This window comes from Neofelis nebulosa, chromosome 11 (assembly GCF_028018385.1).
Source record: "Neofelis nebulosa isolate mNeoNeb1 chromosome 11, mNeoNeb1.pri, whole genome shotgun sequence".
Taxonomy (NCBI): Eukaryota; Metazoa; Chordata; class Mammalia; order Carnivora; family Felidae; genus Neofelis; species Neofelis nebulosa.
Window position 1 is genome coordinate 86461083 of NC_080792.1, and position 15508 is coordinate 86476590.

General features: G+C 54.8%; 2 protein-coding genes across 3 annotated transcripts in view; one reads left to right on the plus strand and one right to left on the minus strand.

Annotated features, from left to right (window-relative positions):
* ATXN2 (ataxin 2) overlaps positions 1-15508 on the plus strand; it is a 147319-nt gene that overhangs the window by 129497 nt on the left and 2314 nt on the right. The gene's annotated exons all lie outside the window — the stretch shown is intronic.
* The window catches only part of SH2B3 (SH2B adaptor protein 3), a 38233-nt gene that overhangs the window by 9241 nt on the left and 13484 nt on the right, over positions 1-15508 (minus strand). The gene's annotated exons all lie outside the window — the stretch shown is intronic.

The following is a 15508-nucleotide window of genomic DNA, read 5'->3' on the forward strand; positions in this document are numbered from 1 at the left end:
GTAGTTACAGCAGTGCCCCAGAAGTCTCCATGCACTCTTGAGGCTGTGGGGGTCAGTTTGGGCTTGTTCTAAGGCAGAGATGTGCAAATGGCAAGATCAGAAGTTCCAGGGAGTTCACGCTGAATACCTTGATAGAAACATACCTGCTAGCTGGGCCAGCACAGCGCTTAACCTCCCCCTCCACGGGAAGGTGCAAGGGGAGACAGCACCTGACTCACAGCCAAGTAGCAAAGAGCCTGGCATGGAGGGCCCAGTGGTGTGGGCAGTACAGGCCCTCACAATGGCCTCATCCCATCTACTGCATCCTACCTGGCCACTGGAGAAGCTCCCATCCAGTGCAAGCCTTGAGGAGAGGCATCCCACCATCTGGAATCCATCAGACGACACCAGTCCCCTGGCAGGCTCCTCTCTCTATCCCAGTACTTCGGGCCCTCACCCCTCTCCTACAGAGGACAGCAACGGGACAGGAAGATCTAGGTCCAAGCCTTGTACTTGTGCCACAGCACTGGTGCCCTTTAGGCAGCATCTCAGTGGCCTGGAGCTCAGCTCAAGGTGGCTAGACAAGTCCTGGCTCCACTTAGTCCCTCTGGAATCTTGGGTATGGCACTAACCACAGCTCATTTCCTCCTTAGTAACGTGGGGACATTTACCTCCCAGGAAGAGGGAGGATGGGAGGTGGTCTTGGATAAGGGCTTGAAAACTTAAAAGACTCAGAGCAAATTCCAGATCCTGGTCAGAGATGGCTGGGCCGCCCCCCACCCACTTCCTGCCCAGAGCCTGAGTGGGTGTTGCCTAGATGAACAAAGGATGAGACATCACTGTGGAAAAATGTTCATTTGAGTCTTATTGATAGGTATCAAAACAGTCTAAATACCAAAAAAAGAAAAGGCCCAGTTTTATTCCTCCCCCCCCCCCCCACCCAATTTTAAGTCTGGTTATAGGGGTCTCAACTGGGAAGGAGACAACTGCTAGAACACAGAGTTCCACTTTTTACAGATCTCTGAGCTACCTGGCAGCCAATGCAAAGAGGGATCTCCAGGAGAGGGCAGCCTCTTGTGCATGGAGAATCCCATGCACAGTCCACTTAAGGCTCTGAGCGGTGCCAGCACCGAGAAATCTGTTGAACCCAAGTGTTCCCCTGACTTCAGCCACCCAGTGTCCTACTCAGAAGCTAGCAACCTTCTCATCCTAGGGCTTGGGAATTAGTCTTGGCCCTGAATCTCAACTCTGCCTTGTTCTCTGTGGACAGATGGTACCTGTCCAGCCTGTCCTCACACTTGTAAGACCTAACAATGCCACTAATCTCCCATGAGAATCTGGTGATAGAATGTGTGCAGAGGTGCTTCCACTGGGTAGGGAAAGGTCCTGAGGGATGCGCACAGGCCTTAGAAAGATTCAATCTGCTCAGAAGCAAAAAGGCCCCTCCCTGAGGAAGCTTTCCTCCTTGTTACTCCCCGTGTCTGCTGCATTTGGCTCACCCAGCTATCTCCCCACTTACACACTGTGAGCTCAGGAGGGTCTCTCTCCTTGTCCATCTTTGTCTTCAGCAGGGCACAGAATGGGTGGCTGTAGATGTTTGCTGAACACCACAGAGTGGGGAAGGTGGAAGGAAAGGCATTGGAGGCTAAGAGAATAGCAAGAGCCAACACTCTGTGGCCGGAAGGTACAGCCAAATCCGTAAGACGGCAGGGGAGTTGGCTGTGGCTAGAAATGATGCTGACAGCCTCTCCCCACCCCACCCCATCCCCCCCACCCCGCCTTTAGTGAGCACGTATTATGTGCCAGGCCTTAGGGCCCAGGCTGTCCACCAGTGGCCTCTGGACTAATTAATAAGCCACCACCATTGAAATTTTTTTTCCCACTTTCACAGAAAAGAGCATCATACTGAAGAACGGAGGTAGGAAGGTCATTGTAAAGGATAATCCTTAACATTAGGTATGGTGATACTCTCATGAGAAGACCCTTGCCACCCAGCTCTGGGCCATCAGTCTGCATGAGGAACAGTGGTCGGGGCCTTCTGTGCTCCTCTGGCCACCCGTGAGGCTGGTGTCCCGTCCGCCACTTCACAAAGGCAGTGCCAAGGCTAAGAAAACCTCCCAGGGCTACTGGTCATGACACAAAGGGTGCATTACAGCCAGCTGGGCTGTGACCTCTGGAAAGAAACCTGAGGTCTGCATTTTAACAGGAGCCTGAGGTGGATCTGAAACCCGCTGGCGCCTGAGAGGAGTGCTGGGTGGGAAGGCCACGCCCGCCTCCCCTCTCCGTCCCTCCTTCCCAGGCACTGGGCTCTGTCCATCCCATAGAGACAGAATGGCCAATGCTGGGGGCAGAGGAGGTACACACGGGGCGCCCTGCTAGAGGATGAGGGGCCCAAGTCCTCACCATTGCCTACGAGGCCCTGCACCACCTAGTCCTTGTGACTTTCCCAACCTTATGTATTGTCCTGTCCTAGTGCCGCCCTGGCTGTGACCGTTCTTACGTGTACCTTACGTGTACCAAGCACACTGCACCTGCTGCTTCCTCTGAGAGACAGTCCCCCATGGGCCCACAAACCTTACTGCCACCTCAGGAAGCCCCTTCCTGACCACAGTGTTTAAATACACGGTCACAACCACACAGCCCCCTTTCCTTCCTTCCCTGCATTTGTCAACCTGTGAAACAGGCTCCGTGGGGACTTGGTTTTGTTCACGCAGCATCCCCAGCACCGAGCACAGTGAGGCAGAATGTAGGTGCTCAGTTTCTTTCCCCCAAGTACTCCTCACTGGCCTTTTATTTGCCAGGGATCGCTGAGTGCTGGGAACCGGGGGGCTGTGCAGGAGTGACGGGTACTTCAAGGCAGTGAGGTTGGAGGACACGCGGACAGTTGGGGACAGGAGCCGGGCCTCCCAGGGCTGCAGCTGGCAGGGGCAGAGGACTGGCCGAAAGGAAGACGCGACACCCCACCTCAGCACTGTAACCCCCCAGTTACAGATGGAGAAGTGGAGGGCCTGAGGGGCAAAATGAACTTGACCCTGACCTCAGGAGGAGCTGTGTAGAGCTGGGGCTCAGACCCTTGTCTGTCTAGCCCCAGAGCCCACCTCCATCCAGACGGTTCTTCCCAGCCCCTGTGTTCTCCCTCTGCATGTGCAACATGATGCCTGATCCAAACTGTGGCCTCGGCAGAGAAAGCCTCCCCTCCTCCAAGGAACTTTCTCTGGTCACTAAGTCGTGGTTAGTGCGATTCCTGTGCCTCTCCCTCAGCACGGGTCTTATCAGGCCTGGCCATGACTTCCTGATGAGGCAGCTGCCCCCACCATCTGACTGGGAGTTCCTCTGGGGGTGGGGACAGGGCACCAAACCTTGTTCTGAGCTGGGGCCCAGCACCGGGTCTGACCCAGAGGAGGGGCTTGGAGTGGGTTTGTCAGATGAGGGACTTGAGTAGCTGGGTGGGCACCTGGGGCCCCAGCCCTCAGATGCGGGGGCGCGGAGGCAAATGTGGGGTGTGGTGAGTTATCTCACACCCCTTGTTCCCTGGCTCCTTTGGGGGCAAACTGAAGGCAATGAGCCAGTTCCAGGGGCTGAACAAATGTTGGAAGGTCACTTCCTTCCTTGGGCCCCAACCCCCCCACCCCCACCCCTCCCACCCCCCCCACAGGCATTCCCATGCCTGCTTCAGCCACTTCTCGGGTGAACCAGGATAAATCACTTTCCTGTGTTTTTGCTTCCTCATCTGTAAAATGGGGGTGAAAATGGAACCCACCCACCAGGGCTTCTGTAAGTGGCCCTGCTTGTGGCCTGAGTACACAGGAGTCCCCCAGACTCACCCAGTTCACTGAGCCAGATTGCCCGACTTGGTCTGCCCCCTGTGCCTTATGCCCTCTCTCAGGAGAAACAGGAAAGGGATGGGAGAAGCTTCTGGAAAAGCCACATGGATCAAGTCAGCTTCCCCCCTTACCTGGCAAGCAGGATCCCTGCCCCAGTGCCAGAAAGAGAGACACCACCCCCCACCCCCACCCCCCGAGCCCCAGAAAGGCTCTGGTGACACAAGACTCTCAAATGTAAGAACCCTGTTTATAAGAACAGAGTCCCCATCACCTGCCCTCCCCTTCCCCCACTCTGAGACCCTCACAGGTCCTAAGGAGCCCCTATAGTGTGGATAATTGGCCAACGATGCTGAGATAGGAGCTGGGGGCCTGTCTAAAGCCCCACCTGGAATGAGTTCCCCTTCAACCCCATAAGGGTCCCCCCCACATGCCAGATTCACAGTGACAGTCACAGAGCCCCCTCTGAGAGAGATGGAGACAACCCCTTACACAGAATCACAATGACAGGGACACAAAGCTCCTCTCAGATGCTAGAGCAACCTCCCGTGACAGAGACAAACACCCAGACATGGAGATCCCATGCAGAGGGAGGCAGCACCCCCAACGCACAGAACCAGTCTGGGATTCCCCTGACACTCACTGGATCCCCTCCAGTGAGATGTGGGTGCCCTGGTTCACGAAGAGTGGCCAAGCACGGATGAACCAACCATCTGTGAGGATGGAGGTGAACTTCAACTGCGAGGTCGGCCCATGGGGGGGCCACACCCAAGTTTAGGGGGGGCATGGCTTAAGAGGAACCACCCTTGGAAGTTCCGCATGCCCTGCACGGGCTCGTGGGTATAAGTGAACAAGTGAAACCGTCGGCACCTTGATCAGCTGATCTTGCCCCGCCCCCCTGCCCCCCATTAAGGTCACAAAAGTCACCACACCCGACACCACCTGGGACAGGGCCTTGCAGGGATGGGAATGGAGGGAGCCAGGGCCCCCCACCCTTAGTAGCTGGGCTACATGCTGACACCTCCGGGCTTTCTCCCTTCCACACCTGTACTCAAGTTGTGCCCTCCACATAGGGCACCATCCTAGCCAAAACCCTCGGCTCTCAGGGTGGCAGATTAGGATAAACAACTGTCCATACCCTGGAGCTGAGCCACTGTGAAGAGTTGGTGGACGTCACCGGCTGCTTGGCAACCAGCTTCAATCAATTCAACTTGTGTCCTGGGTGGCCTGGAACATTCTTGCAGACGGAAGTGGCATCTCAGTCTGGGAGCACTCAGCAGGCCCAGAGACCGGTCCTGAGCAGGGTCATTGGGGACCAGCCAGACCCCTTCCCATCCCCCCCCTCCCCACCCCCCCCCACCGCTGCAGACCAGCTGCCATGAGCCCACACCTTGAGCAACCACATCCTGCTCCCAGAGTCCTCGCCAGGAATCCTCCCTGCCCCCATGTGGGCTCAGAGCCCAAGGCCCATGCACTCTGTCCCCATCCACACCTTGCCCCGGGCTGCGCCCTGCCCTCACAGTGCTGCTTGCTCCACCTCGGTCCCCAGGGACACCCCAAGCCTTGAGTGCCGGGCTGTGGTCAAGACGGAAGGGGAAGCCATAGCTTCAAGAGGTCACATCACGTGTCCAGGTGTGCCATCAAAGTAGACACTGACCAGCTGGGCCTTCCTGCTGCCCCGGAGGGCGTGCTCTGCAGACTGTGGGGACGAGCCCCCGAAGAAAGCTGATGGGCCCACTGGAGGCTGCAGGTGATCACTGCAGGTGTCATGGGGCCAGGGGTCCTGGAGCTGGCCAGCCCCCTCCCCGGGGCTTAGATGAGGTGGCCGCAGCCGCCTGCCCTGCTGTGAAGTTGGAGCAGTCGGGCGAAGCCCCTCATCCCGGTGACACAGGCTTCAGCTGCAGCCAGAGCCCCGTGTCCGCCATGCCGGCTGGGTGGGAAAAGCCGTGGTTAAGAGGCAGCCTCTGTCGTGGGCCCGGGTGGAGGAGCACACCGGAGGAGAGGGGCGCTCGACACCAGTCACCCAGCGAGACCCACCGCCCGCCTTCTAAGAATGATGATTCAGGAGAGGTGAAAGCGAGGGCCTCTGGGGCGCCAGGAGGGCTCCGAGCCCAGGAGCTGCCGGAAACAAGGGCGGGAGCCAGAAGCCCGCCGGGTCACAGCTGCAGCCGCCACCACGCTGGGAGCTCCCCCCACCCCACCCCCACCCTTGTGAGCATGGCGGGACAGGGCCTGGTGGCATTACCCCTAGCCAGCGTTCAGTGAGTGCTTTCTATGTGATACGCCTTCACACGCAGCATCTCCCAGACACCGAAAAACAACAGGAAATCACACCAGCCACAAAGAATAAAAACCAGATGGATTAAATAATTAAAAGTGAAAAAGAAAACCAAGACAAAACTGGAAGAGAACCCAAGTATTTATCTGATTCAGGGTGGGAAGCCCCTTAAGCAGAAAAGACAAAGAACAAGGCTGTAAGGGAAAAGATCCCTGTAGACTTAAAAACCTCCAGAGATGAAGAACCTGAGGATTGAAATTCAAAAGTCAAATGGCAAACCGGGGAAATATTTGCAACATGAGACAGCTAATATCCACGTAAAAAGTTCTTGCAAATCAATAAGAAAAAGGCAGACATTGCTGTAAATGGCTTGTAAGCCACAGAAAAATGTATATGACCAAGAAATGTAAGAGAAACAGCTCAAAATCCATAGGACACAAAGGAGACTAGTGGTTGCCAGGGGCTAGGGAGGGTGAGGACAGGAACTGAGACTGACTGCTAAATAGGTACAGTTTCTTTCTAGGATGATGGAGACGTTCTGATATTAGTGGTGATGGTGTGTGCAAACCAATGGACTGCACTTTAACATAGATGTCATGTGACTTATAGCTCAATGGTTTTTAGAAAGAGGAGTGGTCAGGGGCGCCTGGGTGGCTCAGTCGGTTAAGCATCTGACTTCGACTCAGGTCATGATCTCGTGGCTTGTGAGTTCGAGCCCCCCCCGTTGGGCTCTGTGCTGACAGCTCAGAGCCTGGAGCCTGCTTTCGATTCTGTGTCTCCCTCTCTTCTCTGCCCCTCCCATGCTCATGCTCTGTCTCTCTGTGTCTCTCAATAATAAATAAATGTTAAAAAAAAAAAATTTAAACTAAAAACAAAATAAAACCAAACAAACAAAGAAATGGTCAGTTCCACGGTAATCAGAAAGGACAAGATAACAACTTCCCCTCTAGAAGTTGGCAAAGGTTTTAAAAATAATAACCAGTGTTGGCACCTCTGGCAATGAGAAGATAAATGGGTATAACCTTTCTGGAAGGCTGTTTGAAAAGGATCAGTCAGAAGCATTAGAAATGGCTAGTAAGCACATGAAGAAAATGCTCAGCATCATTGGCCAACAGGGAAGTGCAAATCAAAACCATATGAGATACTTCTTCCCACTAGGATGGTTACAAGCAAAAAGACAAGAGCTGGTGAGCATGTGGAGAAGTGGGAGCCCTTGCCGGTGGGAACATGAAATGGTGCAGCCGCCATGGAAAGCAGTCTGGCAATAAAATGTTAAGCACAGAATTATCATGTAACCCAGAAATTCCACTCCTAGATAGATACCCAAGAGAAATGAAAACATTATGTCCACATAAAAACATGCGTGATTGTTCACAACGGCCAAAAAGTGGAAGCACCTTAACATCCATTCACTGATGGATGGATAAATGAAGTATCATCTACCCACGTAATAGAATATTACTTTGCCATAGAAAGGAATGGAGTCCTAACACCTGCTAGGACGTGGATCAACCTTGAAAACATGACGCTAAGTGAAATTATGCCAAGCAGCTTCTTTCAGGCTGGTCACAGAAGACAGCATATTCTCTGATTCCATTTATTTGAAAAGCACTGAACAGGCAAATCCATAGAGACAGAAAGCAAATCTGTGGTTGCCCAGGGCTGAGGGCGGGGAGGATGGAAGGGGGGGACTGGTAATGGGTACAAGGTCTCCTTCTGAGATGATGAAAATGTTCTAAAAGCAAATCAAAAGCCACTGTACTCTTGAAATAGTTCATTTCACATACTTGTAAGTTGTATCTCAGTAAAGCTCAGAGAGAGAGAGAGAGAGAGAGAGAGAGAGAGAGAGAGAGAGAGAGAGAGAGGGAGAGACGGAGACAGCGAGCCTGTAGAGGCACTCTTAAAGCCTTCGACTCAGCACTTCCCTTTCTAGGAATTGAGCCTGAGGAAACAATCATGTCCGACAGTTGTGCCTTCGAGCGGGGAAGTTAGAAATGACTGAATTAGGAGTCTCAATAAATACATCACAGCCTCTCTGTGTAAATGAAATACTGCACAGCCAGTATGAAAAAGACATTCTTGAAAAATATTTCAGAAAAATATTAAGCAGAAGAAAAGCAGGTAACAAGGCAGAATGAAGAGTGTCAGCCTCACAAGGGCTGGGCTTTTGTCCGAAGGTTTCTGTCTATATTTCTCACATGCCTGGCACCCGGAAGGGGCTCCAGAGGTAAGCGTTGAATGCAGAATGGCTGAATGCTGAAGGAATTGCAATTTGGGGGAGAAGTCAGAAAAGCAATGCAAGAACAAAGGTCACAGAGACTTCTACCAAAATGGAAATGCTGGTTGTCTCAGAGCAGGATGGGGAGTGGTTTTCAGTTACCATTCTATGGTTTCCACCATGAGCTTTATTATTAGAAAACAACACCAGAAATTAGGAGCTCAAATGTGGAGGCCCTCGGCGCATTAGTTTCCTAGATGACATGAAGATTTCAGATGAAACAGAGCAGGGCCCCTCAGTTCCACACCGTTCCCTGGAGTGAGGTTTCTCTCTCTGTTGCTGTTGTGGACCTCAGACCCCCCCCCCCCCCCCCGATAGTCAGAATTCAAGCCAGGCAGGTAATGGGAGGATCCGGGCGTGGGCCACAAGTGAGGGAGGATCCAGAGGCCAGGTGGCGGGTGCCGCTTCAATCGTCCCCCACTGGTGCCGGAGCCTGAGATGTCAGGGGAGTCCATGGCCTGAGCAAAACAGTGGCCTCTTCTGTTAGGGAGGGGAGATAGGAAAAAGGGGTGTGGGGCCCCAAAAAGGAAGCTGAGGCGGCCCCTCCTGCCTTCGGGGAGGAAGCTACCCCCCACCCCACCATCACCACTGACGGCCAGCCGCTCAGAATGCAGAGATCTCTTTTTGTGCATTTTGGTTTCCTTTTCCATTCACAAAGAAGCGGGTGGGGGATTTCCAGCAGCGGCCTGACTAGCTTGCTGAGGCTGTCAGCTGCTGCCCAGTACAGGCTGCTGCCCATCCTCAGGAGGGCACCTGGGGACCCACCTCTGGGACGTGACAACTTCCGACCCAGGAAGCCGCTTCTTCCACCTCTTGGATGAAAACATATCATGCCTTTGCCGAGCCTGCTTTTGACTCAGTCACCCAGCAATGCCAAGTACTGACATTCCATTTCCCAGAATGGAAAACTGAGGCTCAGAAAGGCCAAGCTCCCAACCCACAGTCGCGTATCAAGGACACGAGAGCCAAGATCTGAACCTAAACCTGTCTACCTGCCCTTCTGCCTGGCTACCAAGCTCACAGCCCAGACTACGATGACAGTCTTGTCCCAACACCCTATCCCTCAAACGAAAACAGAAGGCCCACTTTCAAGAAGCTGGAGAAAGCAAACAGGCCCTGGGGAGCAGGAAGGGCAGTGGAAGCACCCCCAAAAGTGCTGGGAGTAAGGGGTGACAATAAGTGAACGTCAGTTCCCCCCCCCCACACACACACCGCTGGATTCGGGGGCACTTTCTAGTGTGTGGATTCCTAGAATTTGAGCTGAAAAGAAGCATGCCGATATCCTCTGCCCACAGTTTCAATAAGGCCAGGGGTTTCTTCTGAGTGGCAGACTACTTTTCAAAAGTGATCTTACACAGAACCCCAGTAAGGGGCAGATAGGGGGCATCGGCGTGTGCATTTGGGGCCCCCACGGGAACCCTGCTCACCACCACCCCTTCCTTCCCTCCCCCACCAGTCCCAGATCAAGCCCCTCTGCTGCCCATTTCACAGCTCAAGAGAGGGGTGGGGACCAGCCCAGGTTCGCAAAGCAGCTCAAGGCAGAACAGGACAGGAACCCCATTCTCACCGTGGGAGCCTTCTGCCTCTGGTCGTCCTGGGAAGGGGGAGGACTGGGGCGCCACCGGCCTCTAAAGCTCCCAGCTGTCTCCCCATAGGGACACGGGGGCTCTGCCTGGCCCAAGAAGATCTTTTGGGCTGTCAGTGGAGGGTGGGTGGTTTCTCCACCTGTCTGGGGGCCGAGGGCAGGCCCACAACAGGTGCTATTCCTGGCTCTTCCTCTTCCCAGCCGTGTGGCCTTAGGAAAGCCTTTCTTCCTCTCCGTGCCTCAGTTTCCTCATCTATGAGATGGCTTCATCATTGTGCCCCCTCACAGCATTTGTGGTGATTCCACGGGGTGTGTCAGATGCGGTGCCTGTTGTGTTGCAAACAACTAATAAAAATAATGACAACAGGGACGCCTGGGTGGCCCCATCAATTAAGCATCCAACCCTTGATTTCAGCTCAGGTCACGATCTCACGGTGCCTCAGATTGAGTCCCACGTCAGGCTCTGCACTGACATCGTGGAACCTGCTTGGGATACTCTCTCTCCCTCTCTCTGCCCCTCTCCCACTCATGCTCTCTCAAAACAAACAAAATCATAAGAATAGTAATAATGACAATAACCACAGCAGCTAAGCTTTGATGAACAATGACGGTGTGCTGGGCGCACTTGAGTGCCGCACAGGCGGAAGCTCAGTTAACCCCTCTGAACCCCCACAGGTGGGGGCCAGCCCTCAGCTAGTTTTAGGAAGTATCTGAGGAAACTGAGGCACGGGGGGTGGGGGGGGGGTTGGGCACAGGGCCCTTCCCAAGGCCACATAGCTCAGAGGGGGCAGGGGCAGGACTCAAACCCAGGTCTGTCCGAGCCAAAAGGAGGCTGCCCCCTCCCGCCTGGCCGCTTCCTGCCCGGCCCTCCTCCTCTTCCTCCTCTTCCTCCTGCCTCGGAGAGGAAACCACCAGGCCTCCGGCGGACATCCCTTTCTCTCGGCTTCCTCTTTCCCACACTCCGGGGGCCCGGGCTCCGGGTTCAGGCCCCTGGGGTCCACGCTGTAGCTCCTTCTGCCTCTTCCAGCCCCGGCGTCCTCAACTGTAAAGTGGGCGTGGTGCCACCCCCACCCTGAAGAACCACAGCGAGCGGTCAATAGGCTGATAGGGATGCGCCCGGGAGAAGGGGCCTGGCCGTCACTCAGGCTCGCATGAGAACTGCCCGACCCGCAGTTCTGCCTCCCGGACAGAGCCCGGGCCCAGGTGGGGAGCTGGGGGCGCCCGAGGCCTGGTTGCCTCTTTCCACAAACTGGGCCCCCAGACTGTGCCCGCTGGACTGTGTGCTGTGTGCGGGTGGGGCCAGGTGGCTTCCAAGCACCCCAGGAGTGGCTGCTGCCTGGAGACACGTGCCTGAGGCTGCCCCTCAGCCACCCAGTCGGCACATACCATATCCACGGCTTCTCCCACACCATCAACCCTGGGGGCAGGGGCCGTGGCCATCCCGTCTTATAGATAAGGAAACTGAGGCCCAGCAAGGCTGAGTGACTTGCCCAAGGCCATCCAGATCAGAAGGAACAGAGCGGGAATGGCCCTGAACCACAATGTCCAACTGTCCCCCCTCCCAGCGACCCCCCTAAGTCTAGCGGCCCAGCCCCTCCCAACCAGACCACTTCCTCCTGGGGGTGCTCGTGGCCTGTGGTGCATGTGGGGGGCTCAGAGCTACGGGCTGAGTCCCCGAGGTGTCCCCCCATCTCCTTCCTCTACCTCTTCTCCAGGCCAGGGAGCAGAGACCAAGGGCAGAGTGTGCTGGGTGAAGGGGACACTGGCCAGCCCCCTCTGGGCCTCAGTGTCCCCGTCTGTATAAAGGGCGCCAGACAAGATGGTCACAGGGAGCCTTTCCTGGTCTGAGAACTCCGAACAGATGCCCCCCACCCACACGAGGCCACTGGTTAAACACACAGCCCCCAGGAATCATAAGTCCTTCTGAAGGAAGGACCACCACCCGCACCTTGGGTTGCATGTCCACACCACATGCAGCTTGGGTTCTGATCCCACCCCAGCCACTCCAGATCTGTGTGACCTCAGGCACGTCACCTACCCCTTCTTCACCTATATTGCCCCATCTATGAAATGGAGGTAATCCCAGTAGTTCTCTCATAGGGCTGCTGTCAGGAAAGCCAGGTCGGTAAGGTCCCTGGTAGAGAACAAGTGCCAAATAAATGTCGGCTAAAAGGTGAGTAGCTAGAACGCCATCACCCCGCTGTACAGATGAGAGAAACTGAGGCTCGGCCCCCAGACCTGGCGGGGCTTTGAGACCATTTCTGCCAACCCAAGCCTGGATATATGGGGAAACTGAGGCCCAAAAGGGCAAAGGGTCGGCCCGCATGCCATAGCCAACCTAGCCATGCTTCACCCCTGGCCCGGTGGCTGCTTCTGTACTCTCTTCCCTCCCCTGGGGCCTCCACACCTCCCGTCAGGCTCTCCCTCTGCAGAGCACAGGCTGGGTCACTCTTTCGATGCTGGCCCCGCTCTGCCAGATCCACGGACTTCATAAGAGAAACCAGAAATCTGGATTCTTCTGTGAAATCTTTACATTTTTGTTTTTAAATATTTTTCCTTTTAACTGCTGAGTAGATGGCACATCTCGGGCCTGACCTGCCCGAGAGCTGACACTCTACCCACTGTGGCTCGAGGAGCCAGCTGAAGAGCGTGGCTGGGGGCTTTGAGGTGGGAACCCCTTGGGATCGGGGTTCCAGCCTCCTCAGCTGCATGACCCTGAGCCAGTCCCTTTGCCCCTCCCAGCTTCAGTTTCTTCCCTGTCAGATGGGCCAGTGGCCTCAACCTCACGGGAAGGACTTGAGATCAAGTGTTTAGGGCAATGCCTGGCACACAGTAGGTGCCCATTCGAGGTAGTACTATGCTGCCCCCCATCCTAGCCCAACCCTGGGCACGCCCAAGGGGGGGTGGTTGCCACAGATGAGTTGCCACGAAGACTAGAGGGTCCTGAAGGAGAAGAATCATGCCACAGCCCCCCATGGGCAGCCCTAAAGAGCACAGGGAGCCCCAAGGGGGTTCCTCCAGCCCACCGCCACTGCTGGGTAGTCCCGGCAGGCGTCTCAGCCCACGGGGCCCAAGTCCTCCAAGGGCTCCCACTGCTCACAGACTGAAACTCCCAAGTCCTCACTGTGGGCCACAAGGCCCCCACCTAACCCAGCCCCAGCACCTTTCCAACCTTCTCTCCTCTTGTTCACTCCACTCCAGCCCCTGGCATTTGGTTGTTCTTTAAAGTCTCCTGGTTTGCGGCCACCCAGGGCCTTTGCCCTTGCCATTTCATTGACCTGGGACTCCTGCACCCAGATCTTCCGGGACTGGCACCTCTTCCCACTCATGTGTCACGTCCTGCCAAAGGCCCTTCGGTGACCACCCCCCACGTGGCAGCAATCCCCAGTCTCTTCCTGAAGGCCAGAGCACAGAAGGGAGGCCCATCTCCTGCCCACCTGCAGGGATGCCACTGAAACCAGAGAAAGCTGTGACTTCTCTATCCATCTTTAGACACTGGAAAAAGCCGGTGTCTCCTCCAACCACCCTCCAACCCTCCCTCCCCCCACCGCAGCCTGACTGTGGCCTCCACTTACACCCCCATTAGCAAGGAGCTCCCTCCGCCTGCAGCCCTCACGATGCCCCTTGAGGCGACTGCTATCACCCCTGCTCACAGATGAACAGACCGAAGCTGAGTGGGGAAGAAGCCGACCAGGGTCGCACAGCTGGTCAGAGGCAGAGGTGAAGCTGACCCGTGAGCCCCTGAACACCTGGCCTCAGACTCGGGAGGACATTTGCTTGGCTGAGGCCCCAATTCCGTGTCCCCGGGCGGCTGCGCTGTCTCAGTTCTGGTCCTCCAAGCCTCTTCCTGCTCTGGGCAGCAGGGCCTTCTCCAGGCCGGCACTGGCACCCTCTTAGTGACAGAGCTTGGGTATGAATCCAGAGCTCAAGCCCTTAACCACCACCCACCGGTTGCCAAACCTTCAACCTTCCTTTTCCTTCTGTCTAAAGCTGTTCCTATAAACAACTCCAGGGTCAGAGATCGAGGCTACCCACCTGGCAGGCATACTCAGTCAAGACTTAGAGTCTAAGTATCCTCAGCCCAGAGACTAAATGCCCCAAGTCATTCAGGGAACATTCGGGAACAGCCCCCAGACTGTTCCAAACACAATGGGAAGCTGTCGGAAGGGAAGCGGCGGGAGCTGGGCTGCTCCATCGAGACAGATGCTTTGGGGAGGGGCCGGAAGGGGCCCCGCCAGGGCCGTTTGCTTTGTGGGAGACCCTCCAGATCTCAGAGCGACCACCGAGCCTAGGACAGAGTCCCAAGGCCCAGCTCGTGCTCCCTCTCAAAATAAATAAACATTTTTAAAAAGTTTAAAATGTAAAGATTTTTACATTTTTAGTAAGTGTAATCTCTACCCCCGACATAGGGCTTGAACTCACAACCTCACTGACTGAACCCCAAGGCTCGACTTCACCAGGGCCCGAACACCACCTCTGGCCCCTAAGGCCTCTGAATGGAGCCCCACCATCAGGGCTCCTGAAGAACAGCAGCCTCGACAGGGCATGCCAGTTGGACACTGAGAACCCAGACCAGCACTGGAAATAAATGTGTGTTCTCAGCCCCAAAGTCCTTACCGGTGTCACCCATCAGTGACACTGAGTGCTCCGCGTGCCAGGGACTCTCCGTTGACACAACAGTGCCACAAGGCGGGAACTATGAGCAGTGCCATTGTAAACAGGAGGAAACTGAGGCTCAGAGAGGTGATGTCACTTGCCTAAGGCCCCAGAGCTGGCTTTCCAAGATGGTTATTTTAAGCAGAAGTTGTTTCTTAGGGGCGCCTGGGTGGCTCAGTAAGTTGAGCATCTGACTCTCGATTTCTGCTCAGGTCATGATCTCACGGTTTGCGAGTTCAAGCCCCATGCTAAACTCTGCACTGACAGCATGAAGCCTCCTTGGGACTCTTTCTTTCCCTCTCTCTCTGCCCCTCTCCTACTCGTGCTCCCTCTCTCAAAATAAACAAAAAACAAAATTTTTATTTATTTTTATTGTTTAAAGATTTTTAATTTTTTGTAATGTAATCTCTACCCCCAACGTAGGGCTTGAACTCACAGCCCCAAGATCAAGTGTCACACGCCCCACTGACTAAGCCAGCCAAGCGCCCCAGAAATTGTTTTTAAAAATGAAGTTTTATAGGGAACCCCATGCTGTCACACAGATAAGACCATGTGTTTGGGCCGCTATTTGCCTTTCATGGTGCCATAACCTCAAGACTTTAAAAACAATGAGAAGAGTTTTTATCTGCACTTGCGTTTTTCTGACAGCTTCCCATTGTGTTTGGCATAAAACACTAACTCTTCACGTGCCCCTCTGACCACACATACCCCCCCACACACCCCACCTTCCCTCCCTGTGCTCCCAGCACATTCTTCAAAGCACACAGAATGCTTACCCATCTCAAGGCCTTTGTCCATGCTGTTCCCTCCTCCTGAAACACTGACAGTCTTTTTTATTATTATTTTTCTAAGATTTAGTTTTTAATCTCTACACCCAACTCGAACTCACGACCCTGAGATTAAGAGTCACA